Source organism: Xiphias gladius, chromosome 9 (assembly GCF_016859285.1).
Source record: "Xiphias gladius isolate SHS-SW01 ecotype Sanya breed wild chromosome 9, ASM1685928v1, whole genome shotgun sequence".
Classification (NCBI taxonomy): Eukaryota; Metazoa; Chordata; class Actinopteri; order Istiophoriformes; family Xiphiidae; genus Xiphias; species Xiphias gladius.
Genome location: NC_053408.1, coordinates 11,863,551 through 11,891,235, shown reverse-complemented (window position 1 = coordinate 11,891,235; position 27,685 = coordinate 11,863,551). Strand labels below are relative to the sequence as shown.

General features: G+C 39.3%; 1 protein-coding gene across 4 annotated transcripts in view; it reads left to right on the top strand.

The window, feature by feature from the left end:
* The window catches only part of LOC120794181 (protocadherin-15-like), a 258,482-nt gene that overhangs the window by 78,662 nt on the left and 152,135 nt on the right, over positions 1 to 27,685 (top strand). The window contains exons 1-3 of one of the 4 annotated variants that reach the window (XM_040134963.1): positions 10,362 to 10,446; positions 12,466 to 12,533; positions 14,592 to 14,665. The exons of the other annotated variants lie outside the window; for them this stretch is intronic. The gene's annotated coding sequence lies outside the window, so the exon portion shown is untranslated. Of the gene's footprint in view, positions 1 to 10,361; positions 10,447 to 12,465; positions 12,534 to 14,591; positions 14,666 to 27,685 lie in introns of those variants that run through there. 4 annotated transcript variants of the gene reach the window in all.

The window sequence follows — 27,685 nt, the reverse complement described above, 5'->3', positions numbered from 1 at the left end:
ACACCAAGACAATCCAAAGTATTGAAGCATTTAATAAAATGCCATGAAAAGTAAAATGAAATAAATTAATATAGACTCAAAAGTAAGAAAATAAGGTAAAATTGAGAAAAGAATTACAAACAAAATAATACAAGGGTTTGTGCAGTCACAGTGCAGTGTAAAAGCCCCAAAATGTAATAAAGCAAATAGAAGTACAGAAGTGAAAATCAATGCATCAAAAGAGAAAATAAGCTTTTAATTTGGATGTGGAAGTGGCTAGATTTGTACTTAAAACATTTGATGGAAGTTGGTTCTATCTGTGTGCAGAATAGTAGCTAACTGGATTTATGGCATATTTTTGACTTAGGCACTGATTGTTGACTGCTGGGTTTCTATTCTTCCAGCAAATAAGAAATGTATTGTGGCTTTCACACACTAAGTGATTTATAAACTATCCGATGCCCTCTTAAATCTATTCTATAACTAAATGGAAGCCAGAGTAAAGATTTAAAAATAGAAGGAATGTGCTCAATTCTTCTTGTCCTTATTTGGTTCTACCATCAGCACTCTGAACATGCTGTAGTTATCTAATGATCTTTTTGGGAAGATCAGACAAGAGCTTCACGCATCAGTCCAGTCTGTTGGAGATGATGACATGGACAAGTTTCTCTAAACATTGTGTAAACATGAAACCTGGAATTATGGTTTAAATGAACGTTTCTAACTGTAGTCTTTATACTATTGGGATCAACGTGAGCAATAAGCATTTCATCTTGTTGCCAAATAGAAATATATGGCTGCCTTTATTCATGTACTAAGTTTAATCATACCCAGTTACTTAATGGCTCTGAGCACTGACATAGTATATCTATAGCACTACAGTAATTATTGTCTTGCAGGATTTGTACTAAATGGAGCATAGAGGTTAAATAATAGAGTCACTAGAACAGAACCCTGGAGGATTCCACATATTATGGCGATTCATGTTTCCCCTGATCTTCTTAGCATATCCTATACAGGCTTTGGTAATTGAGGGCTGTATTATACAAAAGATTAGTAATACTCAAATTAAAGTTTTTCTAACCTTTCTTTATATCAGTTGCATAAGAAGCAATGTATCAGCAAGGTGGTAAGATTATACTGCATGTTTTCAGCAGCAGTGCTGCCTTTTGCCATAACAACTGTGACGGAGTCGTTTTTTCTGTGCGTTGAGTTAGAGCCTGTACGACTCTGTTACTGTCACTACTTATCGTGGATGAATTTTATTTTTCTTTCAAAGGAAAATTATGTCCCCATTCTTGATGGCACCTAAAAACTTCTGACTGACTTGGTTGTCTTTTCAAACTCAGTACACAACACCTTTTTCAATTGCAGTGATTCAGAGGTCTGGAAACAGGCTACGTAATAATAGGGTCCCAAGAGTTCCACAGTGATTAGCAAATAATTTGCCTAAAACATGTTTCTCCATCTTGGTTTTCGGAGAAAGGTTATGTGAGGTGACTTAAGGTAGGACTTGTATACTCCTCCTAAAAATTTTCCATTAAATGTTAAATTAAATTCTTGTTTTGTGCCTTTGAAGTTGTGTAGGCTATGATCAAAGACAGGGCTGTGAGCCGTGTTCCTGCCATCATGAGGAATCCTCTTGACTTTACGGTCTTCTATATTTAAGTTTCACGACCCAAGGGCCTACAAGACGTATTCAGCAGCGTTTGTATAATTCAGAAAAATGCACAGCTGTCAGTCTGGAAATGTTATGTTTACTTCCAGAAAAAAGTTTTTTGAGTTACAAGGTTTTTCACCTGATTATGAAACTTTATGCACTGTGTCCCATGAAAATAAGATACAAATTGGTATGTGTCCCACTCTGCTGAAAATATAATCAGCACGATATGCCCAATTTATTCTAATCCCAAAACTGAACAGTTGTGGACCATTTTATTTTGTTATGGGAGCAAATGAGGTAGAATTAGTCCCCGGGGTGATGTCATTGGAGGACGCTAAATCCTTGTTGTCTTAATTAAAGTTCAGTGAAAAGACGAAAATTAGCATGGCCCAAAGCCCCTTATGCACAGCCCTGCTGGGAAAATAAAGTTTTCATGTTAATAATTATGTTTATCGTGCTTGGTAGTCTGAAAGAGGCTTTCTGAGAATACTAAGTAAAGCAAACCATTGCAACCATCATCAAAGCAAAAGCAAAAAAAAAAAGGCAAACTCTTTATGGAGCCATCAGTCAAACATAAGTTAGGGACAAATCACATCTCAGATAGTATATTAAATAGAATCATATATGGGCTCCTGACAGGTACTTGGCACTCATCCCTGTACCAAGTATAGACTGCAGCTGCCAAACCTTTGCCCCCTTTTGACCATGAAAAGAATAGAGTATACAATTAGTTTTCAGTTTTTTTTTTGTATCTATTTACGTCACCTACCCAATTGTATTTTGTTGATAATCCCAATGGTAGAATTAGGCATTTATGTGTGAAAATGCCCATCTTGATATCTTATCTTGTCCCATGTTCGTCTTGGGGGCTTGGAATACAAGACATTAGAACCAGAGTAATAATATCTAGTGCTAACAATATTAAATCCTACCTGTCAAGCAGAGCAAAACACAGTGGACCCACAACATTATAGTCAGACTCCTCATGAGAACTAAGACGACACAGCATATAACTCCCGTTTTAGCTCAACTTCAGTGGCTCACACTTGCAGTTTAGGATTGATTTTAAAATGTTATCGATCACATCTAAGGAACACTTTGGGCTAGTGCCCAGCCAAAGTTCCCCAGGCAGAACTCTTTAGGTCATTTCACATTTGAAGCTGAAGGCTAATGCTGACCTTACGGTGGATGACATTTGAGGCAATTTGAGCATTTGGGACTATTCAGCAAAGTCAGGGTAAATATCTGTGGGTTCCTGTCATGACAGCTATGAAGCGTGAGTCCTCTGTCCAAATCATCCCCAGCATCTTCCGGCTTTCATCTCTTTGTTATCGTTTGGGAGTCAAATGATTCACTAGGTGAAATCAAGCAGGGGATCGTGGCTGTCCTCGGGGTTCCCCTGATTAGTCTGTTTCTTGGAAATGAAAACATATACTCCTGGTAATGTGAATACTATGCAACTGGTTAATTCTTGAAGCCAATTCCTACATCAGTTTGCAGTTGGTGAATATGCAGCAGTATTTATATTCGTAAAACAGATATAAACATACATTCACAAGGTTAAAAGGGTTTAGTTTGCTAGTTTGGTTGAAAGATATTGATATCATATTGATATCCCCGGTCTCCGGTGTGACATTCCAGCGCTCTTTACACCCATGATTCACCCCAATTACCTCATGACAACTCCTGTGGAGCTAATATATATAGCACTTCATTCATTCATTCATTCAAAAAAAAACAAACATTGTCTGTGAACACACTGTAAACCAGGCAGCGAATACATTTGTCACCAGAACGTAATTGGGAAAATTATTCAGTAATACTGTAGAGCTACTGATTGAACGGCTAAAAATAGAGGTGGTGTATATAAAGGGAAAAGGTCCAGATGAAAATTAAGTTGATCTGCAGTGTCTATGAAAAAAAATGGAGAGAGATATTGCCAGAAATCTGAGAAGCGCTCTTTGCCTTTAAGCATGCACTTTGGAGTTGGTCCCTAACTTTAACCATCTACTGTATTTGACGCTTTGCTTGGTAATTCAATGCTTTCTAAAAGACCTAATGAGCAAATGCTCTCTTCTCAGATTTCAATTGTTTTCTAAGACGCTCACCATAGACCAGCACACATCTAATTTCACAGACAGTCACTCATACAAATGAATACAAACACACATAAGCAGTGGCACATGAATGAGGAAAGAAACACACATAAAATGCTGTTGTGTCCATATTTTTTGTCACATTAAACACATGCATGTACAGTGTACAAACACACAGTATATACACACACAGTAAATACTGTGTTTTCTGCTGTTGGCTGTTGTGTGACAGTTAATTAAACCCTTCAGTAACATCCTCTGCTGCTGCACCATAGACAGACATTAGTCACTCTTATCTTCACACAAATGCAGATTACACACACACACACACACACACACAGAACCAGCTGTGCACGCGAACACTGTTTTTATTTGGTGTGAAACGACCACTGACTGTTCACAGAATATGTGTCACCTCATTCTCACTGAGAGCAAAAGAAACCACACATACACACACTCATTCATCATTTCTTTCTCCACACATGCAAACACGCACATGCACTATTTCTCTAAAGCTAAGAAGTCACTGTCTGTGTGTGGAAGATAATAATGAATTATGGTTTTTCCGTAAGCGGACACACACACACTAATACAGTCTAAGGGGTTAAAGCGCATATTTAAATGACTTTGTCCACTATTGTCTCTGTGTGTGTGTGTGTGTGTGTGTGTGTGTGTGTGTGTGTGTGTGTGTGTGTGTGTGAGTGAGTGATCTGCTGATGTCAAACGTTCATTTGACAGGCCATAAAGATAAATATCTTCCCCCTACCTTCTTAATCACATGACCTTTACAAAGTCAATCAAAATGGATTTACTGTCAAAGCTTCGAGCTGGTGATAACGTCACAAAATGGGAGGTTGTTTGAATATTGAATATGTATTTCAAATCTTTACTGTGGAAATTTCATTGCCTAATTATTATGTTATGTTAACAGTGCGGTTAATCCATTTTAACTTGATTGCCGTCTTTTGAACTCAGCATAAATTCTGAATCGTCTGTAGCAGCCTGAAATTGGTTCATGCATTTTAAAAGTTCTAAATATGATGTTTAAATGTGAATGTCACACAAGCCTTTGAACATTAAAGACATACTGGCGCTGAAATAGGGTACAGCTTTAGAAAATGGGCAGTCCAGTTTTTAATAGACTTTACTTATTGAGTCATTATGCAGACATTGATTAACATAAAGTCATCCGCTCAGTCATTCCCTCTTTTTCTTGGTGTCTCTTTTGTGAACTGTGACCCAAGCTTTGATAATGAGACACTATATCTGCTACATTCTTTGAATTCTGTCCTTGTTTCCCATTACGACCTCAGAAACAACATGTTACTCCTGGGAAGGTACATATTTGTGTTTTCTTGTCTGTGATCCGTTCTTCAAAGATTTTCTTTCTATTTTTGTCTGATGATACACCTGCAGTGGTGTGCCGTCAGCACAAACAAGGCAAGTCGTGCTTGACCAGATAAAGCTAAAAATAAACATCTATTAGAAGGACACCGAAGTGGCAGCAATATCTCTCCTTACATTTCAGAATAGCGTTTTGTCCCATAAAGGATCGGATATCACATGTTTGTATTCATCTTGTAATTTCCTGCCCTCTTGTGGCTGAAGTAGGTTATTGTCTCTGGAAGCTAGCTTGGCTACCACCATCTACCATTTCTCTCTTTTTCGTGGGCGTGGCCGTGTCCCGTTGACAGAATCTGGGGCTTGTCAAGCAGATGTGGGGAGTGGCATTTTTTGGAGGCTTGTGCGTGTGCATTGTGGATAATCTTCCGATCTTTGACGGGTGACTAGCTATGGCTAGCTACAGACAAGCCTGCTTGTCAAGCTGCCCTTGGCTCAGCTTCCACTGTTCTGAGATCATTTATGATATTGCACACATTATTATACACATCTGCAGATGGGTATGGAAAATGTACTTGTGCATTAGAAAATTACTTCAACAGTCTTTTTTTCCTAAGGGTTAAGAGGCAGCAGTAGCAAGTAAACAAGCAAATTACTCTGTGATTTATCATCTCAAATCAGCATAAGTTGTCCGACTTTTCACCTTGGTCAACATGTGTGACGACGAGGAGTTAGTGTGTGTTGTGCAGCAGTTTAACTCCTTTTAGCAGGGAAAGATTTCACAGACATATTTATTCAGTTTACATATGTACAGTTAATCATGTCACATAATACCCAAGCCTTTTAATTCTGTTCTGCTTTTTAGTTATCAAATTAATATGTTTTCCTCCCCGTTAATCAAGGTGTAGGGTTTTCTGCGCGAGATCTTCAGTATGTTTGAGAAGTTTGAGTCAACATATTGAGGCAGGAAAATACAGGATTTTGCAGTGTGTCATTGTCAGTTAATACATATTCAGAAGATTACCATAGAAGCGATTTTTAGATATTTTTCTTCTACACTGCACATTTGATATGTTTGCTCTCAGTTCAAAGGAATAATTCCTATCCCTGTTCAAACAGGAAGGAGAGCAGAAAGGTGAAGATGTCCAGGCAGAGTGCAGCAAGATGCAGGAGAGAGACTTTCAGCTGAGGAAAGACAGGCAGCACAAAATCATGAGACAGGACAGACCCTGAATTTAAGAGAGACTTGTTACTGTGGTGATTTGTGGGCGGGGCTGGGGCAGGGGTGTCTCTTCCTCCTGCTTTTCTGTAGTTGGTTCCTGGCCTCTTGTTTGCCTTGTTTGCTCTGGGAAAAGCCCAATGAAGTTTTTTTTTTTTTTTTTTTTGTACCTCTTTTGCAGATGTTCTTGTCTTAATGAAGATATATTTAGGAAGGTAGTTAAATAGAGCTTCAATAGAGTTCTGTCGCTTGATACACAATTACATTTTGTAATTTGTACACTGCTATAAAAAGAGTTTAACTTCTACTTCTGGGAATTAAGATTTTTGCCCTTGTTCCGCTGTATTTTTGTAATTAAGATTTCCTTTTTTCAGGTCCGTCTCTTTTAACTTTAAAAGCTTACAGTTTTCCTCTTGGGGATAGACTCTTTTCTGAAGTTCATGATCAACATTTATTCATAATGTTTTCATCTATTTCAGTTATAAGAGTCAGCCTGTACACTCTTGTAATTTGCCATGAGTCCTCTCCGTAATAATAATTTTAAATGTCAGCATATTTACCTTCATAGTTTGTTTGTAGCTTAGAGAAATTCCTGAGTAAAAGCTGGTAAAGCGTCTAGTTTTATTGGATTCTTGCTGGGAAGTCTTAGTAGTACAGTGTCTGGCAATGACTCAAGTGTATTCAGTGGAACCCCAAATATGTGGAGATCGATTTTTGTTTCTTATATCACTGATATGAATTATGGAACGTGAAAGGCTTTTAGGCAATTCAATATCAAGTGAGACTCCAGTGCAAATATTTGACCATATTCTGTCACAAAATAATTCTTTAGCAAAACCAAATCTCAATTTATATATATTCATTTGGAGCTTACTATACTGCATATGGCAGAAACACACTGACACTGCAAAATGATTTCTGTATCCTGAAACAATATCTTTTTAAATAATGTATTTTATTGTCTTAATCCTAAAATCTGGTCTACAATATGCGTGGTAGATCAGTGTCTAATAGTCTGACAAGTAAAAAAAAACAACAAAAAACAAAAAAAGCCCTGGCTGCTGCTGCTACAAGAAATCTAACAAATTGGAGGATGATGTTAGGTCTTATTAACTGTAAAACAAGACGATAGCCACACGAACAGCTCTGTGAGGCTGTACTTAGACACCGCAGTGCTTTGAGCTAAATAGTGAAATTGGAGATGTTTCACTCAATATAAACTTCAAGGTGGTGGATTCATCACCTGGGGACCATGAATGGGCCGCTGCATTGATTAGATGCTGAGATATTTCCCAGCATAAGTGAAAACTTGGACCTTCTTGTGGTGCTAGAAGAAAAAGTCAGGGGATCACCAAAATCAGCAGGATTAATCCTCTGGGAATCATTACTGACGGATCCAAATTTCATGGAAATCCATCCAACTGTTAGCCAAAAAGGGCTCAAATGTAAATATGTCACAATGTGAGAGAAACAATGTGCTTTCCCAAACAGCGTAAAGGTTTGTAGGGCACGCATGATCAGATAGATATACTGTAGACATCTGACACTTATATCATGTGATTGGTGATTTTACAGTCATGACTTACTCTCAACTCCAGTGACCATGAGTTCAGTGTTTAATCTCATCACACAATCTTAAGGGTTTTTCTCAAGTTTTTAGTTTTTGGTGAAAGCTTTGTTTTTCTGAATGCTAATCTTAACTGAAACTGTTTTTGGTCACTATTGTTACCTGGACAATGATCCCTACTTTAATCAAAATTTAAATTTTAGTTTCAGCAGCCTAGTTTTAATTCAATTCAATTCAGTTTTATTTATTTAGCACCAAATCATAATGGAAGTTATCTCAGGGCACTTTGCATATGTAGAGCAGGTCTAGACTGTACTCTTTATGGTTATATTTATAGAGACCCAACATTTCCCCATGAGCAAGCACTGTGCGACAGTGGTGACAAAAATCTCTTTTAACAGGTACAAAAAAACCTGGCTCCTTAACTATTTCTTGAAAGTATACTTTAAATTGCATACACTATAGTACTTGATGTAACCTAATATGGAAAAAACCCCCGCTATCATTCAAAGTAAGATGAGTTAAGCTGAGTTGAGACCAGGCAGAGTGGTGGAAATATTGTCACAGGGAATGGACAGGGTCATGTATAAACCTACATTACACATTATAATCTCTGGAGTTCTTGCTTGCGTTAAAATCTCAGCCCAGTTGAAAAGGTGTGGAAACTTTGACCCAACCTGGTATTTGGTTAAGTTGTAAGTTCTAGAAAAGATTTCATTGTATTTTTCGTTGCAGGCACCTTGACAGTCTTGTGAATAATTTTAGGTCTGGTTTGAAATGATCGACACATAAATGATTAGAAATTACAAAAAAACACTCTCAGGTGAGGCTTTGTTTAGCACCAGTTACAATTCAAATATTTATAAAGCGATTCTTTAGCCATCTATTGTATCCGTCACGATGAAAACATAAGAAATGAATCTAATGAACCCTAGTATTGGGGCTGCATTTTGGATCCCATCAAATGCATAAAGATAAAAAAGTTGAATATTCCTGATATTTTTTTTTAGTACTTGAGTAAAAAGTAATGTTGTTAGTGCCTTGAGGAAGATGAAGAACTTGGCTAATTATCTGGTTCTTGGGGAGTCATGTTGCAAATTAATAAGGACATTTCATCTCAAATATAGCACTCTCTGATCTCGCTTGGCAACATGTGAATTTATTGAATGAACTCTTACTGATTTATCAACCCAGGTTACTTAAAACATCAAAAGCACCACCAAACAGGATCAGTGTAACATGACATCTTTGCCCGTGCACCTGCACCAGGATTTTGTAGGTTAGTATTTTAATCCTAAAATGAGCTTTGAAACAAATCTGTGAAATTTCTTTTGGCTCTAAAGTTACAGTCATCTAAGCTTGAAGATGTTGGCTTGCGACTGCAATGCCCCCTCCCAACTCTGAGCCAGAAGTACTTAGTATCATGCTCCCTCTTCTCTAGCAAACCTCTCTGGTGGTGCCCCTGACAAAAACACTTAACCCCATAACTTAACCCTCTAGCTGAGCTGCACTGTAGCTGTATTAAGCAACTCCCTGGAGTCACTTTGTGTGATTGAATGAGGGTGAAAAATGGGTGGTATTGGATGTATTGGATTGATGCAGCTATGCTTTGTTATGAACAATTTCGAGCAGATTTTCAGTTGTGTCTTTCTTTTGATACTCTTTTCTTATTAAATGAATGATTTTCAAGAAGAATTCCCAGGCCTCTTTCTTGTGCTTTTCTTATTCTCCCAACACTGTGGGTGTAATGTAAAGTTAATCTGTATCGATTTACTTAACAAAAATCTCTATTCATATTCAAACCAGGATGGAATGGCTTATAGTGAGAGTTGTTGGTTTTTATGGTTTAATGGTCTTTACTGCTTATTAATTTTTGGTGTTGCCATGCACAGTCATACACCGCATAACATTTATAACATATTTTAACAGGGTACCTAAAATCAAACAATAAAGCAGGATTTGTATTGCAAGGCCACCATGGAAAAAAAATATATACCGTACATTAATGGTCAGGGTGGAAATGAAGAGTGGAAATGATCACAATTGCTGTTAGCACATTGTGGACAGGCAGGGGGGACTGAAACACAGACACACAAGACAGGATGATGTAGTGAAGAACCTTTAATTAAAGAGTACTGGCTTACAGGCAGATGGGTGGATGAACAGACAGGCAAGTGGCTGAGCAGGCAGGCGAACAAGCAACAGGTAACAAAACTCTGGTAGCTGGTACAAAGGAAAAACACAAGAAGAAATTATAGCAGGTAGCAGATATACAAGGAACAAAAGCAGACAATCTAACACTGATGGGGAGCAAAGGGCTGGTGTAAGTACTGGCTGAGAAAATGAGAAACTGGCGTGCGTGTGTGTTGGCAGTGAAGCTCAGGTGATTGCGGGGCTGATGATAAGAAGGACCAGGTGTGTGGATGGGCGGGGCAGTGGGGTGAGTTAGGACAGGGAGGAAAGTCTGAGGACATCTGGTAGGTAACTAGAGGAAGGCAGGTCTGGGGAGACGAAGGAAGAAACACGGCAGTGATGAGAATCTGGAGACAAGGTCCAAGGGTCTGTGAGGCTGTACAGAACAGTGAGGCTTGGAGCTAAATGCTAACATCAGTATACGAACCTACTCACAATGCACAAAACAAACATGCTAATACTAAGCAGTTGCATTGATTACCATCTTAGTTTATTTTGTTAGCATGCTGACAATGGCCTATTAGCACTTAACACACAGGCGGAAGCTGATGGGAATGTCATTAGTTTTCAGGTATTTGGTCACAAACCAGCGTAATGGACACATTGAATTTTGACCTCATGGTGGCACTAAGGAAGAGTTGGAGGATCACCAAAGTAATTAGGATTTATTGTCTGGGAACCACAAAAGTCTGTACAAAAATTTGTTTCAGTCCATCCACTGGATGTTAGGATATTTCACAGGGTAAGTGTCCTACTGGAGGCGCTAGATGATAGGTCAGGTGGATCACCACAATCAGTAGGCTTCATCCTCTGGGTGGCCATGAATGTCTGAACAAAACTTCATCTCACTTTACCCAATGGTTGTGGAAATATTTCAGTCTGGATGAAAGTGGTGGACTGACTATCCGACTGACTGGCATTGCCATCCCCAGACCCATGTCGCAGGCATGGCAAAAAATGAGAACGCTATTGATGGAAAATGGACCACAATAGCTCACTGAGCCATAGTGTTTGTCTTTTTTTTTTTAAAGCGGAGGTTGTGCCTTCAAGGGTAGGAGGTCATGATGAAAATAAAGCTGGTTTAAAATATCTATGAAAATAAAAGCGAAAAAGCTCTCGACAAAAATCTGACAAGTTCTCTTGGCCATTTTGCATGCACTTTCGAGAACGTCCCTAACTTCATCTAGTTAGTTTCACATTTACTGTCAACCACAACAAAAGTAACTCAGCTGTTTGTATTCGAATAATGTGTTTGTATTCATTTACATTCCTATTCAACACCTGTTTTAATTTGGATTTTTACATTTTTTTTCATTACATTAAATTTTTTTTTTTTTTTTTACCTTTTAATGCAGTGATCATCTCATAAAGTCCATTTTTTTTAGTTAAATAAACACAATATTGCCAAAACCTCTATGAAACAGAATGAAATGACATCTTTTCCTGTAATGTACGTTTTTGTCTCCAACCAGAGCTGTACAACTGAGTGAGCAACTCATTACTAGTATCATTGTATAGCATCAGCTGTCTAACTGCCTCACTAATGGACTGAAACACTGCCTGATTCACGTTCTGTCATAGTGACTGACACGACTGATACTTTGTGTGACTGGCTGAATGACCATCTGACAGAGGAGCTAACTGTCTGATTGACTGGCTGACTGACTGCACAACCAAGGTCTGAGGAAGTGACCAGCTGTGAGGGCAGCTGATTGACTATCAGTAGACTCTTAATACAAGGAGAGCAGCCATGCGTGTCAATGCCAAGAGCAGGCTGAGTGACCAGTGGGCTAATAGCATGACCTCCTACGTAATATTAAAAGGAGAGAAGGCAGGGGGACAGAGTGAGAGATGGTGACAGGAAGAGTTTTGAGGATGTGCGTGGAGAGCAGAAGAAATGTATTTTTTATACAGAGGAAGAAAATGAGTGGAAAGAAAGAAATGAGGAAAAAATGTGGCAAGAAAAGAACCCAAATTACTTTTGGTCTTTCTTTCTTTGTGCTGTCTCGGTGTGTCGTCAGTGGAGCCATTCAGGGAGAAGACCTGACAGACAGGGCCACACACCTATATTAGAGGACAAAGAGGAGAGATTGGGGAGACAGACGCTGAGAGGGAGAGAGAGGATGTAAAATGGTGGAGATCTGTACTTCTCACTACAGAAGAAAGTGGGATGGGAACGAGGCAAGGAAAGGGAGAAGACTGAGAGATGTGGTAGAGAATTTGTAGGTGTTCAATGCAGGTGTAAAAGCAAAAAAGATCGCTTCGATGTCCCTTTGGGCTAAAAAAAAAAAAAGATATGAATTCTGTGCTGAGGTCTTTATACTTTGACAGTAACTGTGCACCCCGATTCATTTTTGTGATTGTACTTCATTTGTATGTGTGAGTGTCTGTTTCAATTTCCCCACAGGGCAACACTGAGTTTCCTTGAGGGCCTAAGCACTGATGACAACTACTGAATTCTCTTGTGTTGTTACAGTAAGAATGACACCACTAACGTGGCACTTTTGCCAGAGAAATTGCCCTGAACCAGAAACTCAGACAGATAGAGAAGGGCTTTTTTTGCACTGCATCATCATCGCTGCATCACTGCCATGGGAACGTATTTTCAGTTCCATTTAAAATAAAACACTGACAAATGTATGCTATGGCCAGGTATGTTTGCTCTTGTTTAGCAGCTCAGCTGAGGTGACAGAATAACGCAGTCACAACAGGATACACAGCTGGAATGGCGTATGCGTATTTACCCTGTATATTCCCCATATTTTTCCTACTTGAACCGCAACAGAATAATATACCCACAAGAACTTACACATAAAAATAAAAACTGTTGAAATATTTTTACCAAATTAAGATTTTTGATGTGGTAAAATGTGAACCCCCACAGTTCCCGCGCTGTGTGTCGCATTTGTTGCACCTTAAAATCAACCCTACTACTTTCTGCACTGACACTGGAAAATTGGAACTAGATGTAAATCATGCGCTGCACATTCAACCAGTAAGAATGTAATTCCTCACAGTTCTTGGCTGGTAAAAAAAACAGCACACATACTCCTGAGTAACTGTGGCAAAATCTTAGTTTTTCAGTGCCGGATTTGGCAATACTGACATATCCTTGAACCTTTGACTGGCTATACAAAGACAGGGATTTAATGAGTAGGACGCGTCTGTAAGTATAAAACACTCAGAACACAGCCAATTATAATGCACAATGCATCTATTTCCCAGACTGAAGGTGTTTTTGTGCCAATGTTATTCACATCAAAATATTAGTGCCACAGCCACAATGGGGTTAAAGAACAAAACACGTTTTATTTTTCCAAATTTCATCCGTAAATGGCAGGTTTCAGTGTCAGGAAAAGGAAGAGCCCGTGCTTAATTTGACCAACTTACCCATTCAGCAAACAAACCGGGAGAAAAAGGAAGAGATGCAATTTTCTCTGCTGAAAGTAATACATAATGCAAAGAGAAGACACTGTGAATTGAGTTACAGATGTGGCTCAACTTTTCTCAAATGGAAAATACTTTTGCTCTAACAAGAGCTCTATAGCTATTTTCTCTTTTAATGTATTCAAACAAATTTGGGTGCACGGGTAAAACAGTATTCAGTGAAAAGGAATAAGCCGTGAAATTAACCTAAACTGGAAGATACCATTTTCAGGCACTTTGCCTTTACCTCACAGCCTGATGATAGATAACTGTTAAAACTGCCCCCACTTCACCATTTGGCATTTATCGTTTTTTCTTTAGAGAACTTGATATGACAAAAATCTCATGGTTCCCCGCTGTATTTATGCTGAGTGGTGCGTGCCAGGCTAAGGGCAGCAGCTCCTCCTAGTAACTGCTGGTTACAACAAGAATAACAATAGCTGAGAGGGAGAGCTCCTCTTTTACTGCACTGGCTGTACAAGCATTGTAGATCATTTGTGTCAAATTTGTAGACTGAGAAAAAAACTGCTGAAAATTTTTGGTTGGTCTGAAATGGTTCTGTAATTTTGTGCTTATATGGACTCACATGCAGCTACGACGCCATCTTGCTGCTTGCAAGTCCATTTTTTTGTGCTTCTGCCTGTTTTGTAGCTTTGTTGCTGCAAACAAATGCACTTACACCACGGTGGATGGTGTGACCCAGCTGTGGTTGAATGTATGCAGAACACATGCTGAAAATGTGCCTGTGATTGCCTAAAAGTGAAATATTTCTCATTATACTGTTTGTTTTTATTATGTGACTTACTCTTGAGCATATCAGGGAAAATGTCTCACAGAATCATGAACATTAAAGTTTGACTTAATTTATGGCTTTTTGCTCTTAAAAAGTATGTATGTATGTATATGTGTATATATGTATATATATGTGTATATATGTATATATATGTATGTGTATATATGTATATATATGTATGTGTATATATGTATATATATGTATGTGTATATATGTATATGTATATATGTATGTATATATATATATTTGCCTCTTTGTCCATATATTTCTGTTTTTTTCTTTATCCTACTGAAGTACTGCCCTTCCTCCTTCAGTGAGATCGTATTGTGGTATTAGTGAAGCTACACAAACCCCCACGCCGGAGCAGACATCTTGATTGCACGACAAGGTGAGGAAAAACTCAGGCTGATGGATGTAATTTTCCATCATCACCTCTTCTCTCTTTCAGCTCTTCTTTTAAAGCTCGTCCTCCATTTGCCCTCTCTAACTCATATTCTGTTGCATATTCAGCACTGTTTTATTTATTTTTAATCTGCTTGTCCAATTCAGGGGTGCTGGAGCCTATCCCAGTACACAAAAGTCAAAAGGTGAAGTATGTACACTCTGGACAGGGTGGCAGTTTTTCACATGGTTTTCACAGAGAGACAAACATTCTTATTTGGTTCTGTGGGCAATATAGACTCACCGGTTCGCCTGACCGCCGTGTCTTTGGATGGCGTTAGGAAGCAATATTATCATCATGCATGCATGGTGGTTAATGATAATATTTGAAATCTGGAACATTGGAAATGAAGGTGTATACGAGCTTAGGACAGCTGCAGTAATCAAAAGATAACAATTGTGAAAGGTACCTGCTTCCCCAAGACTCATATTCTAGCCGATGGCTAGAATCCCAGTGTTGTCACTCTAACACAGCTATTCTAGCCATTCTTATTTAATGGTACTTGTAAGCTCTGATAATACTCTAAAACAGGGGTCCAGATTTTCCTAAAGTTTTACAAGGAGCCTTGATGGGTATGTCTGATTTTCTCAAGTTCCTAAGCGTCTCTAATCCGTCTCGTGAAGTTAGGAGGTACTTGTGAGAGGTCTGGCAATCAAGGAGGTAAATGCTATGAGTCTTTGCCTTTAAGGGAGCGAGTGTCAGGGGTAAATTCAAATAAGGCACGTACTGTATCTCTGAAGTTTGGGAAAGCAAGTAGGTTGATAACATTTTAATAGGTGCCTAAATGGAGATCAGTACTGCTCATATTACATTGCATATCCGGTTCCCTTCTGCATAGCAATGATAGATACATATGCAGAGAAAGAAGGTCACCCTTCATTCATGAGATTCCTCATGCATTCAGCTTCTTGATATAATTTTTTATCTCATCTCATACTATCATTAATGTGAAACAGCAGGAAAGTACAGTCAAGGTCTACTTTGCATAGCTTGAAAGATATCTTCCTTATTCAACATTCAGTGTGGATTCCTTATATGGAAGTGCACAAAATGTCCATGGAGCCCCTTGCTTTGACGCTTATTTAGTCTGTGTGCATGTGAGGTTAGGAATTATGCAATTTCTGCCCTGCCTCAGTTGAAGATGATGGACTTCGGTGCCGTGACAGGCGAGGAGCGAGTCTCGCCGAAGGTTTGCATGAGCCGTGGCAGAAACGCCAAGGAGAGTCTCCAGTTGTCAGTTGTTACGTGCTCCCCCCTTTTGTTTCTCTCCCACCCTTCAGGTGCTCCTGATATTGGGTGATCAGTGGCTGACTCCCTCCATCCTTATGTTCTTTTCGGCTAGGCCTCCCGCCTCCCCTCGTCTTGGTTAGATTTTGGTCTAACATTGTGAATAAAATCCTTTTTGCTTTACAAACTGATCTTTTGGTATGGCATCCTCTTTGTATGTTGCTGGTCACAAGGTTTAAGCCAGATGTTTCTTTTGTTGTGGCTGTAACATATTTGGGGGCTCGTCTGGGACTACATTAGGTCATTCATTTGAATAATCGACCCCTACTGTAAAAACTACTTTGAAATTAAAAGTCTTCTTTCCCTAAAATGTAATATTGGCACTAATACTAATGATGCCAGTAAAGCTCACTGAAATGAAATTACTGGATATCTACTGTGATGTTTTCTGAGGCCAGAGGCTTCCTCAAGTGCCAGCTGCCAGCTAAATCTACTCTCACCTCTGGCTGCCTGGCTACTTTTTTTGCAGTTAGCGTGAATAAATTACAAAGGCCATTGACTGAACAACATAATGATATAACAACTAGGATGCCCAATTAGTAATATTTGACCACAGAAAGTGTAGGTTCATCGACATAAGTATTTTGTTCAACTGGTTGTAAAATATGAGAATATTAGCCCGTTTAACCAATTTACAGATATTTCTAACGCAAACAAGTCTATAGCAGCACCCGATGACAAATGGATCATAGATTGTGCATTTAATGTCAGCCAGCCATTCTGGTCTTTAGATTTAATCTAATTTACTTTTACCTCAGCTCCTTTTTTCAGAGTACGCAACCTCTATGTTTTTCCGATGTGTGTGAACTTCTGGCAATCTAATTATTCTGGCAACGAGAGTGCAATTATTGGTCACCTGAAGTGAATCTGAAATATAATAGTTGTGTGCGATACATACTGTATATGTAATGTCTGGATGGGTTTAGTATCAGTGTAGAGCAATCAGAATCCAATTTACAGACATACGCGTGCATGCGCGCGCGCTCACACACACAGCGCAATATGAATGTGATACATTCAGTTTACATTGTAAAGAGCTTTGGGTCTTTGCTATTACTGTTTGGTCTTGTTAGTGAAGAAATGTGAACCATAAATCAGCCCTGAGGCTGATTTAACTGGCTGTCGTCCAGGCTCCATTGGTGCAGAATCATGTATCAGTTTTTTCCCCTGGAAAAACTTTAATTGGTGGGATGGAAATGCCCCTGAATCAGCATTTAGACCACGTGACAGAAAATCTGTGCACTGAAACCAACACTAATGAAATTATTTTGAAAATGAAGTTAGACCCTGTGGGACTAATGACTGAATCTGACACTTGCGTAAAGTACCTCTGTAGAACAGTGTTTAGACTTCAGTTTCCTTTGAAATTTGTACAAACATGGTTCTTCTGAAACAGCATTTAGACTGTGTGTTTCAATCTGTGCAGCGAAGCCGGTATCAACGAATATCTCCCAGTCAGAATGACAGCTGCTCTCAGCAGGTTCGCCTGCTTCGAGTGTACGGTGCATGAGGAAGCACTCGCATGCATTTTACAGATTTTGACTCCTGATTAGCTTCTGTATGTTGTCATTTTTTATTATTCTTATTTCAAGCATACTTTTCTATTTCATAGGTCGAAGGCTGTAGTGAAGTGAAATATATTAAGTAGTACACTGTAATGTAGCGGAAATGTCAACCAATCTAGGTTCTTAATGAATAGACATATAGGTTTGTAATTCTTCTGTTTAAAGCTGAAATAATACTTTATAAATGTTCCACATGTATTTCTTTTTATTTCATACTGTAGATATTTAGTCCTCCAAAACCTACAGGCTAAAAAAATTATGTCTCAACAGGGCCATTTTAAAAGTTAGCCCGAAGGCTAATGTCTACAGTAGTGTTGTTAACCATTGTTCGGGATCATCTTTCTATAGAGGAGAAGAGAGCGAGATCATGGCTAAAGTTAAAGTTTGCTTACTTAAGATTTGTTGTGGCATATCCGGCACTTGCCTTTTTGGGTGTCATCTTAGCAAATTTTTGGGAGTTATTCCAGATGCTTGTCTTTTCCCACTTCTTGCTGGCGTAGTTGTAGCTTGTAAGCCTGTCAAGTGGTAAACGTGTCACAGGCCCAGTGTCAGGGCTGGTAATGTTAGATGAGAGCTGTGATGCACAAACTATCACTAAGATTAAATGTCCTTGTCAGAGAATATGGACTACTTGAGATTGTTGTGGTGATGCATATATAAGTAATTTAAAAAAAAAAAAAACCTGCAGTATTCGAACACTGATTTGGACATCAGTTACCATGACAACGGTAGAAGCTTCGAAGCTTCAGGGCAATATATAGTACAAGAATGAGCTGACTAAATGTATTTTGCAGTTCACGTTTATTGATAGCCTACATTTAGTAAAATAAATAAATAAATAATAAAAATATCAGAATCCCAAAATTGAAAACCAAATACCTTCCCAACGAAAGGAATATCCGAATAGTTGAATATTCAACTCCGGCTCTAATAACTATACCCCTTATCAGTAATTACACTGATTACATTGAGTTATTGTACCGATATCCACATTCTCTTCTCCAGAAACAGTCTCTTCAAAAGAGTAATAAAGTTTTCTGTTGATACAGAAGGACCATCAACAATGGGTAAATGAAAGAAAGATGCCTTTATCAATGATTCATAAAGAGAAACAGCAAATAAAGCTGTGAAGCGGTTGAGCCTAAAAACAGAATAACTGAGATACCTGAAACATAAAATCACAATCCTGTATTTTTATATCTTGGCTCTTACTTTTGTAGATTTGACCATCATTTAAATCATATATGATGTGTAGTAATTAATCATCATCTTCTCAGTTGCATTCCTCCTCCGTAATTCATAATAAACAGCTGTGCCAAGTCATGCATGATGAAAATGACTCACCAAATACAGTTCAGCACAGACCAGCTTAGAAAAATAATAATGTTATCCCGAAGGTGCTGAGTGGCGGGAAGCAAATATATTGTACCACAATTATGCGGCCAAAGGCAGATAATGTCCTTTAATTTGATGGTCAACAGTCGAGTTGTGACGTTGTGCATGATTAATAATGTTTTTTTAATAAAAAAACAAAACAATGAATGGTAAAATTCTAAACTATTCAAACTGTAACAGTAAAAAAATGACAGTTTACCCAGTGTCACATGATGCAATTCACATTCATTGGGTGAATGGTGTGAAGCGCACAGGTTTTGGTGACTGACTGACTGAACATTTCTTTTGGCCAGATCTCACAGTGCAGTGGCACTACTGAGGTCAGAAACACATTATCAGTAGGTGTGTAGCGGCTGGCATAAACCACATATAATCAGTTTACCTGCTTCCCTTTGCTTTCAAAACAACACAGCGTGTGCCATGGCAATATGACAATTTTATGGTGAAAAGAAGAGCCCAGAAAAGATCTGCCAAAAAACTGATATCCTGGTGCTGGAGGCGCAAAAGTAGCTGCAAACAAATTCATGGCACCTTTAATTAAATTAAACATGTGGTCTTCCTGTCCAAGAGGCAACCATTGCCCAGTTTGGGGAGCCGTTGAGTTGCATTCACCACTTGTATGAAGCACTCGGCCACGATCACAATCCAATCTCCTGCATTATTGTCCTGGCTAAGTGGTCATTCACCATGTGGTCAATCTCACCACAGCCACATTTACATATAGTCAGAGAAAAATATGCCCTTCTTCAGTCCCGCGTGTTGGAAATATCAAAGTCAAAGCTATCGCCCACAGACGGACAGAGCAGAGCTCCACCTAGCACCGTGTGGCTTTGATGTGGTCTGAGCAGGCAGGCGACACGCACAAATCTCAGTCATCCCTCAAAACTAAAACTGAACGGCACTGCTTGATCGGCACTGACGCACCCCCTACAGTGCCCCCCCCCCCCCACTAGGTGCAGTTGTTCTCCACTCCCTTCAGCAGATTTTATCTCACTACAATCAAATTCATTCAAACAAACTGCGTGTGAATTGAACTTAGTTTGAACTTTATTTTTGGAAAAAAAGAGACAGCCCCAGTAGTGACTGTATGTTTGCAGGTTTGGGAGAGAATCCAGCTTGGGAGTCATAAAGGACAGGGTCCAGAGAGTGTTTTTTTTTTTTTTTTTTTATGGGCCCAGATGTGTTGAATAAATCATTTTCCCTAGACCTAATTAAACACTTACTGCCTAGCCCTGTTAAGCTATTAACATCTGCTCTGCCAAATGAACTAGGAAGAGCTCCAGCACTAGATGGATTTTACGATGGAAGGCAGAATAAATATAGTGTTCTCTTTCATGTTCTTCCTTTTCCATTTTCTCTGCTTGCCTCTCCTTTTTTGTGTTTATTTCTCGCTTTCTAGCTTTGTAATTGTCTTATTGTCTGCCGCTCTCGCGCTTAACATTTTTTTGTTTGATTAAATTGAATAACTGAGTTCTTTTCTGCTTCTGTTCTCAAACAGGATATAAATTATAGAAGCTACGGTTGATTTCATTACATTAGTGTTTCTTACAGATTTTTTTTTTTTTTTAACAGAAATGGCTGACATAAAGACAATGCGTACTGTCATAAGATGGTTCTTCCGAGGCTTTTAAGATGTAATTTCACTAGAAACATTAAAAGAAATATTCCTGTATTTTTCATCTTGGGTCTTATTCTTAGGATTGTGGCTGTTCTGACTATGGGTCCTGGTAATTTTGCTTTCACCACACGCCTTGTAGAGAAGTGGGAAAAGCAACTGTTACATAAATCATTTCAAACACTTGTCTCTGAGTCCGACCAAAAGTAAACACAGAAATTACTAGCCTGGAAAAATTGAAGTTTATTTGGAAAGCTTTCTGAGACTCTTGCTGCTTGCCCTGATACACATTATTTTGCCATAATCATATTTCCTGAATCTCAGTCAGGCCACACACAATTATGAAGCATGGCTCTAACCCCAAAAATTTAAAGTTTTTAAACTTAGTTTTACTGTAAACAAAGTTATGTACTGTATATATTCTGTGTTACTCTCCAAAACACATTTTGTGTTTCCTTGAGGCCTGAAAAAGGTGTTTAATTCCTGTCATCATAAAACAATTGCTGCTTTTCTTGATATTTTAATTCAAGTATGGTTTACATCAACGTCTGCAAGTGTTCATTCTTCTTTTTCACTGCCTTTGTTGGCGCATTACTACGTTCCTTCACGTTACCACCTGCCGATCAGCGGAATAGCTTGAAGCTGGCAGCAGGCATCTGTATTGTCTTACCCACATGCCTGCACACATGCGTCCTCAGCGAATACACGATTCTAGCAAAATGGGGACAGCACTACTTGTGGTCAAAAACTCCATTGGGTACATTAAATTCCAGTCTAGTGCAGTGGCGGAAGAAAAACAAAATCACAGGGTTTGATTAAAAGGCAGCAGCTTTTATTTAAATTGTAAAATTAAAACTTTTTACCTGCTTGTGCAACAGAGTTCTGCACTGCGGTGTCTCTACCACCAGTAGAGTCAAGGAACGGAAGGAGAATTTCACCTTTATGGATCAATAACATTGTAAAATTAGTTCTGCTCCCTCAGTTACTGTATGTGATGGTATCTTGAACCACCAGACTCTCCGACTTTGTGCCTTATGCCGCACCACTTTTTTATTTACATAATAGCATTATTAGATATTCGGTGTGCCATCTACAAATTGCACCAACTCAGATGAGCGTTAATAATCACCGAATGATAATTCCTTTTTATCCATTTTGTGCTTTGTTGGAAAACAGAGACAAACCTCTCTTGTACTGGTGGTTTGTCATGATTAGTTCAGGCCTACTGCTCTTGGCTTCCATTCCCTGTGCTCAATAGGATTTGATGTAATCCCACAGAGCACAGAAGAGCAGATGGACACACAGGTAAGATCACAGTGGTACAGGGGCTATAATTGGCCCGGTCCTCTGCCTGTAAACCCCTTTTACTGGTAGCAAATTTCTATCCTTGGATTATGTAATCAGATTTCAAATTAGTGTAACTCCGTAACTGTTATGATTACCCAGATCAGTTTATATTTAATGGGGGCATTTCATTAAAAATCCCTTCACTCAACGTAAAGTAGATGTAGCTGTTAGATTTATTGTTGGATTGCGTATCAGACACAGTGAGTGCAGATACTGTAGCTCCGTACTGCGATCCCACAGAACAGACGCACAGAGAGGTAGGTCCACAGTCACACAGGAGCCTGAACCGGTCTGGCTTTCTGCCTTCCTCCATTATATCTGAACTTTGTCATCCAGTAATTACTATGCACTGTAATATTGCAGAGCACAGAGCTCTTCATATCACATTTTATTAGCAAAAGATAAAGCTCTGAGTGAGAACAATTGGTGGTGAGCTGCATTATTATAGCTTCAGTAGTCAGCTCCATGATTGCCGCAAAGCACTTTGGGATTGTGCATCATTTTCAGTGTTAAATGGCTGGAATTTCTCATTGTAATAATGAGGAGGACATCTGCATTTTTTTGCCAGTTGGCAGATAACACAACTTGGTTGGAGAGGAATGGCAGCAAATTTGAGTTTTTACTATAGCATGGTCAGTATACCAAGCACCACTTAGCACCACTTGCTGCCAATTTCAAAATAACCCCCGGGATCCAAAATGTAGCCTCCTCCTAACCAAAGCAATTTGGTTCCAAGCTTAGTGATGACTGGTAATAAACTTATCTGAGAGCTGTTATTTATAATCTGTGCTCTGATAACAAAATTGAACTTTTATAGTAAGCAGAAGACACAACATAAAACCTAGTCTTCCAGATTACCGAGTGAATAGGGAATTAAGATTTGAGGGGGTTACATTAAAGCTGTTTGTTTACAGGATTAACCAGTTTTAATCGATTTAAGTGCTTTTCTTCCAAACTAAATTTCTAGCTGCTGGAAATGTAGGCAGCTAGATTTGTCTTAAACAATGTCTCATACCTGTCAATGTTGTAGTTTATCGAATTACTCTGTATTCCAACAAGGTAAGATACTGCTTTCTAAATACTTCATCTTTTTGGCTGTATTACCCATGTAGCCAAATAGATCCAGACGTAAAGCTGGATGACTTAACTCGAAGCATACTGGACAAATGGATTACTCAATTTTAGGTCCTCTTCGTTCAGAGTGGTCCCTTTAAGTGCCAGTATGTAGTTTGGGGAAGTACAATGGCTCACAGAATAAATAACCCTTTGTAATTGGCCAGAAAATAATCACTTTTCACAACAGTGAACAGCTCAGCAGGCTGAGAGAAATCTTTATGATGTAAAGATGGTGAAAGCGCCGGAGCAGGATTACACAAAAGTTTTCTACACAGACTTTAGAGATTCATTAACCCCCGCTGAAGATGTATAGTCCACTTTTTTGCGGAGTCTTTGCAGGATTTCAGTTTTGCTCCTCAACATATTCAAAGTAATTATCTTAAAAGGCGCTGGTTGTGGCGCTTCTTTAGCCAGCGTGTATTCTGCATCTCCCCCTGTGACAACAGACTATTTACATCCTTAGAATTGTTGTAGGAAAAATATATTTAATAGATGGGTCCCCGTTTACAAAGTTGTGAGAATGATTAATCAAAAGGTTTAGCCGTTAATTTGTGCGGCATGTGGAACAGTTGTATTGTCTCTTCACAGCAGGAACGTCCTGGGTTTTTGTGTGTACTGTTTTCTGCGTACAGAGACATGCTGGTTAGAGGAACAGGGTTTTAAACTGTGAATAGGTGTATGTCATGTATCGTGAACGGTGGTGGAAAGCACATGCGGTAAATCGAGCACTGTACTTGAAAGGGAGCTCCACAGATTTTACACATCAAAGTCAGTTTACGGGTCTTGGCTAGATCAACTAGCATGTGTGGAAAAAGTTGTATAAAGCCTTTTGACAAACTGACTCAAGTGAAATCACTTGAGTCAGCGTCGGTCGGGGCTGAAGACTACAAGTTTGAAAATGACAAACCCTATATACTTCATTTACTGCTACTTTATAAGTCTGCTTCACTACATTTCAGAGGGAAATATTGTATATTATTATAAATATTGTACTTTTTACTCCTACATTTATTTTACATATTGGTATTGCCCATTAAAAACATATGATAATCTTACATAATATGATCCATTGCTGTAGATTCAACTACCCACCAGTGCGCAAAATAGTTAAATTTAGCTCCACCTCCGCAAGATACATCTAAAATTCTGCTTACCCAGTTAGTCACACTAAAGCACTAAAGGTTCATTCTGCTTAATGCATATTTTTTGTTTTTGATTCTTGAAGTACATTTGGCTGATAATACATATGCACTTTTACCCAAGTAAAGTTTTAAATTCAGTACTTTTACTTTTAGTGGAGTGTTCTCTACATTTACTTTACTTTTACTTAACTAAAGGTTCAGATTACTCCTTTTCCTCTAGTAAACTAAGAGGATTGTAGGTTTATTTGTTTACTCATTGGTGTGAGGTTTGGGCAGTGTCCTAAAATGTGTTGCTATTAACATACCTGGATTGCCGCAGTTGCACGTTCCCTTTTAAGGGATGTGAAGTAACCGGGACTATCATTGACGAATGTGATGTTTCACATGTTGCTGGTAAAGAGGGTAACGAGTGACTTCTCCTGGAACGACACCTTGCAAGAACATGAACGGTGGAATGAGCAAGCAGAAACAGTTCATCCCAAATAAAACGGGCTGCCTTGCAGCTCCAAACTAGCACGAAATCCAAGTGTTAATTGCACTGTGTCTAAATCTTTTTCTTTTTTTTTAAATGCCCCCCTGGGGATCACCACACTGCAAGGTGCCACTATGTGGTGCACCCTGCACCTGTAGCAGAATGTTGGCAACAAATCTACTGTAAAATAATCAGCTCGTTTTTCCTTTTTTCGTGCAGTTTACTGCGCATTCCAAGTTTTTTTTTCTGCAAAGAAAAGAAAATATGTTCAATTTTAGGGAATTTTTTTTTTTTTTTTTTTTTTTTACTGCCATCAGTGTAAGTGGACGCGGACCAGTTAAAGTTCAAAGATAGCCCAACGGTGCTCCGAGGCTTCCCTTTCCGCCATGGGGCGCGGAGACCAGCGCAGAGCAGCCGCCCGTTAATCCTTTTGCCGTGGACCTAATGAGATTAACGTGGTGCACCGATCACCGCCTCTGCTGCTGCTGCTGCTGCTGCTGCTCGCTGCTCCTGCGGTAAATGCACGGCTGCCCAAAGACCAAACCTCCCTTTCTGACTCCGCATCCTCTCATTCCCTCCCTCTCTCTCTCTCGTCCCTCTGCTATTGTCGCTAGGTGGCTCTGCCCCCCCGTCCCTCTCTCCCTCCCTCCCTCCCTCTCTCTCTCTCTCTCTCTCTCTCTCTCTGGTTGGGAAAGCAAAGGGGCAATACTGGAGGAGATATAGTGTTACTCTGTCTCTCTCCTACAGAGCTCGTAGTTACCCTGTAAGTCCCACACTGGAGACTTAAACTAATTGGAGACTAGAGGAGAGGAAGACCGAACGAAGACCACAACAGTCTGTTCCTTTTTTTTTTTTCTGACTTGAAGCTAAACCACTCATTTCTTTTATAGTCGCGAAGGCGCGGACAGCGGAATTTCCCCCCTCCCCTCCTCTCCAAAAAAAAAAAAAGAAAAAAGAAAAAAGTGGGGTTGGTCTATAGCCAGGCGGGTGGATGAGTTGTGTGGATGTTATTTCCTGGATTTTCTCTTCGGGCTGTGTCTCACCGCGGCCCAGAGACGGCAACAGTGTGTGGAAAAGTAGATTTGTATGTTAAACATATGGCTTCAACGAGGATAACGCGGTAAGTCGTGCAATGTGTCTCCTTTCAGCCCGTATTCCTCCATGAAACATTATTATTCTGCACAACATTCTCTATTCTGATTTATTTATTGTGTGCCTGTGTGACTAGGTGGTGAGTTTAGTGACCTTAAAGGCACCTTTTTTTTTTTTTTTTAAATCGCACTTCTTTTATCTGCCCTCACTATTTCTAGAAGAATATATGCTTCATAGTTCATATTCCTCTGCGGGGTGTATATTCCTTTTTGTTGGAAATATAGCAGTTTGCATGTGTGTGGAAAGAAAACGCTGCTCCTGTGAATAAAAAAAACTGTGGGGGGGGGGCAGATAGATAATAGACTATAGCTGCTGACACATGGTTTGAAAAACTCTTGTCGCTTTCTGCATTACAGTATTGACCACAGTAGTTTGAGTAGTTGGAGCTTTTTCCTGTGTGTTATGGGGGGGGGGGAAAGGGGACCATTCGCTGTCCATGGTGCTGAAACAGGCTGAGGGGATTATTGCTGCTGGTTTAGTAAATTGACGTCGACTAGAATTAATTCAAGACAGCTCGGCACGTTTATATGCAACACGCAGCTTTAATTTATTTCACGGCTTCTCGGGCTATTAGTTATCACCGATGCACTCTGGCCATAATGATAAAGGTCGATTAAACATGAACTTCACTCCTTTTGCTGTAACCTGACCCACCCCGGCTGTACTATAGTGCATCCCCTAGTTAATGTTGGATTTTTAATGTGATATTAATATGGAATAACTCAGTTAAGTTACATTGCTGGGGGTCTTACTATAGTGGATTAAAAGCCATTACTATATATATATATATATATATATATACATATACATATATGTATATGTGTGTGTGTGTGTGTGTGTGTGTGTGTGTGTGTGTGTGTGTGTGTGTGTGAGTGAGTGTATATATGTATATACGTATATGTGTGTGTATATGTATTTTTATATCAGCTGCTACACTACAGAATATGGTCTGTCTCAGAGTCATGCAGTGGTCCCGTCACAAGCAGGTTACCTCACAGCAGCCTGTGCGTCTCGGATTATAAAGGGAGAGGGAGAGTCATCCGATTACCTTAAATTACGGGCAAGCTGTCGCCTCCTCAATATGGAGCAGGAGCAGATAGTGAGGGGAGAAAGTCAAAGGTGACAGGAGGTGGAGGTGGGGGTGGAGATGTTGCTGTCTGTTTGTTTGTTTGTTTTTTTCTGATGCTCTTGCAATAGCCTACCTTTATCATGAGCTTTACCCTTCTCTGGGTGTCAACATATGTACCCTTATATAATGTGAAGCCTGGCTCCGTCATGTGTGAAAGGGGCTTGTACACACGGGTAGAGCTATTTAGTGCTTAATAACCGGCAGTGACAAATGCATGAGTATATATCGGTGCTGCGTCTGTGCGTTATGGTGAGGCAGAGCCAGTTGGATCTGAGTGTCCGAGTGACTGTACCCGTTGGATTATGTGCAATTGCTTTCTACGTGTGTGTGTGTGTGTGTGTGTGTGTGGGTGGAGAGGGGGGTCAGACAGACAGAATGTGTTTTGTGAACCTGGGACCTGTCCGCTCATCACCGTGTCAAATCCTGTTAGTCACGCTGGATGACACAAGCACCAAGACTTCGATTTAAATAACTGCTGCTAAGTCTCTGCCTTTTGCATGGGAGGTTGTGAAGTGAAGTTACTGTGGTAGAGCATTAATTAATGATCTATTTAGTTATATTAGTGCAGAAGATATATGCATTTACTATCCCTGTGTTTAAAAAGGCCCCTTTCTTACTTCTTTACCCTGATCTTGGCTTTTATGTCTGCTTTCATAAATGTAAGTTTACTGCACTTAAAAATCCCTAGTAAATTAAGCAAAACATATAATGTTTTAACTTATGTCTGTGGCACCTGGTCTTTCAAT